The following is a 3,441-nucleotide window of genomic DNA, read 5'->3' on the forward strand; positions in this document are numbered from 1 at the left end:
GCATGTCTATGATATCAATGCCGAAGCTGCAAAAGAAATGTTGTGTGTGCTCTTCAATTTTCATCCTCAAGTTGCATGTGTTGTATTTGGCATTTTCAGGGATTGGGAGGCTCTCTTTCAACTGCCCAAATACTTATACCATTCAATACCCTTTTGAGTCTGTACTGATTTCTTCGACCTCCCCTCTTTTGGAATCAAGTTAGAGTCATACGGAAAAAAAAAATCATGCCCCCATAGGTTTATTTCAGAAAGTTCATTCCAAAAGGAAAATTCAAAAAACAAAGAGAAAAATAGAGATAAAGGAAAAAAAAGGAAAAGAGAAAAAAGAAGAAAAAGGAAAAAAAGAGAGAAAAAAGGGAAAAGGAAAATAGTAATAAAAGTAGTCATGTGAACTACGTTTGACCTGATTCTTGTCACCACAAGATACGTAGGCAGCCATACGGTTCGGTCATACCAAATAAAATATTTCATAATCCCACGAAGTCGAGAGTGGGAAATTCCATAAAAAAGGAAAAAATAGATTCAAATCCCCCTGCTTTAGAAATTGGGGCAAAGTTTTTAGAATTGATTCCAAAAGCTGTAAATAAATTACCTCGTTGTCATAGTTACTTTGAGCCTTTATGATATTGTTCTTTCTAATCCTGTCCAAAAGCCACATTACAGTCCAAAAACGACATCCCGGATAATCTTTGAGGGGTCGAGTTTACACATGCCAAGAGTATATGATGTTTTACCATGGTTAATGCCTTGTCATCTGCAGGATTAGAGAAAATAAGAAGAAAAGAAAAAAATGAGAGAGTCTTATTGGTGAAAACCTTCACATGTACCATAAGGCGATGGTGAGTTGAGAGAAAGAACAAAATAAGAGAGCCTTGATGGTGAAAACATTTCGGGCACTACAAATCGAATAAGGATTGTGAATCAGATAGGATAATCGGAGCATTGAAGCCTAGTTTCATGGAGAAGAGGTACAACAAGAGTTGAACATTAGGCTTTCTTGACAGATTAGGCCATTAATCCAAAAATGTGTCATGGTCATTAGAGTTGGTATCCATATTTGATAAGTTTCTACTTTTTAGTTTTCTTGCCAGATCTCATGTCTTTCGTTGTCCCTTGCTATGCTCCTTTTGCTGTTCAAGTCCTCTTATGAGTCAGTTTGGTCAAAACAAGTGAGAAATGACTTCAAAATGTGCTATCAGCTTTCCAATTGCACAAAGCAGAGTTTGGCTAGTGCATCAAAGTGTTATAAGTCAAGAAAGAGTAGTATGCACACTGAGTTGGTAACAATCAACGTGATTTAGGGTTCATGTGAAATACAAAGGTTCGGTATATGTCAATTCATGAGCAATGCAACAGATAGAGGGTATTGGGTTTGAACAGATCAAACGTATTTTCTGTGATAAGGTTGACACAGAAAGTGGTTAACCAATGACAAGCAAGGTCTTCCAAGCAGAAATCAAAGTTATCATGGCAAGTGAAGGAGCAATAGACCTTAAGGCCAAGGCCAGTGAGTTAAGTCAGGAAAGAACAACATGCGCACTGAGTGGGTGGCAATTTATGTGCTTTGGGATTCATGTGAAATATAAAGGTTCAGTATATGTCAATGCATGAGCATAATGCAACAGATGAATGGTATTGGATTTGAACGAATCAGAGATATTTTCTATGATAAGGGTAACAAAGAAAGTGGTTAGTCAATAAACAAGTAAGGTCTTTCGAGTTGAAATCGAAGTTATCATGGGAAGTGAAGGAGCAATCGCCCTCAAAGTTAAGGCCACAAACCAACCACCATGTTTAAACTCACAATTTTTCTTTGATTGAAACAGGGGCAGGAACTTTTGTTTGTTCCAAAGAAACCCTCCGTGAGGAAAGCAGGTGCCAGACAGGCTCGGTAGTAAGTTTATAGTACCCTCATGGATAACGGGATTTAGTAAGTTCTGAGACCCTCGCAAGTGACAAGTTCTGACAAGAGTTTTACTTTTGGGAAGTATAATTTAACATTTAAGTTTTTCACTTTTGAGATGAGACTTGGTTTGAAATTTTCCAGGATAAGGGAATTTAGTTAGAACTCATTTTGATAACAAGAATTGGTTAACACTCACAGATGTTCCCAATATCAAACTGGGGCAGAAAAATTTCTTTTGTTTTGTCTGTTTTGTTGCAATCAGGCGCCTACCTGGAGAACAAGGTAAGACGACACAAGTTCAAAGGAAAGCGGGTCAAGCTCAGCAATCAGGCGCCCACCTGAAGAAAAAGGGAAAATGGTGCAAGTTTCTAGGGAAAACAGTTCCAAGTAGCAAGAGAAGATGGTTCGCGTGTCTGCAATCAGGCGTCCACCTGGAAAACAAGGGAAAATAATTCAAGTTTCAGAGGAAAGAAAGACGATTCAAGTTCAGCAATCAGGCACCCACCTGGAGAACAAGGAGAAGCAGTTCAAGTCTCAAGGAAAAACATGTGCAAATGTTGGAAATCAGGCACCCACCTGCAGAACAAGGAGAAGCAGTTCAAGTCTCAAGGAAAAATAGTGCAAATGTTGGTAATCAGGCACCTACCTGGAGAACAAATGGAATGCATCAATGTTCAAAGGAAGACGGTTCAAGTTCAGCAGTCAGGAGTCCACCTAGAGAACAAGGGAAAACAAGTAAAGTTTTGAGGAAAAAGTAGTGCAAGTGTTGGAAATCAGGCGCCCAACTGGAGAACAAGGAGAAGCAGCTCAAGTCTCAAGGAAAAACAGTGCAAGTGTTGGAAATCAGGTGCCAACCTGGAGAACAAGGAGAAGAAGTTCAAGTCTCAAGGAAAAACATGCGCAAGTGTTGGGAATCAGGCACCCACCTGGAGAACAAGGGAAAATAACAGTTTAAGTTTCGAGGGAAAACAGTTTAAGTTTCGAGGGAAAAAAGTTCAAGTTTCGAGGGAAAACAACTCAAGAACAAGGGAAAACAGCTCAAGTTTCAGGGAAAAGCAGTTCGAGTCTCAACAGTTAGGCGCCCACCTGGAGAACAAGGGAAGACAGTTCAAGTTACAAGGGAAAGTAGTTTCAAAGGAAAGCGGGTCGAGTTCAGCAATCAGGCGCCCACCTGGAGAACAAGGGAAACAACTCAAGTTTCAAAGGAAGACAGTTCAAGTTCAGTAGTCAGGCACTCACCTGGAGAACAAGGGAAAACCGTTCAAGTTTCAAAGGAAAGCAGGTCGAAATCAACAATCAGGCACCCACTTGGAGAACAAGGGAAGTCATTTCAGAATTCCATTCATGTTAGAAGTAGCAGAAGCTCGCGGCAAGAATGCAAGTCAACAATCCAAGATGATCAACAGAAGTAATCTCAATCTAGAATTAAAAAAAGGGAAGTGAATCCAAAATGCAGAAGCAAAGAAAAATGTGAACTGCTCAAGACGTGGTTGAAGTCACAAGCACTGCATGCCCGGTCTTGATCCAAAAAGCTA

This window comes from Nicotiana tabacum, chromosome 7 (assembly GCF_000715075.1).
Source record: "Nicotiana tabacum cultivar K326 chromosome 7, ASM71507v2, whole genome shotgun sequence".
NCBI classification, from domain to species: Eukaryota; Viridiplantae; Streptophyta; class Magnoliopsida; order Solanales; family Solanaceae; genus Nicotiana; species Nicotiana tabacum.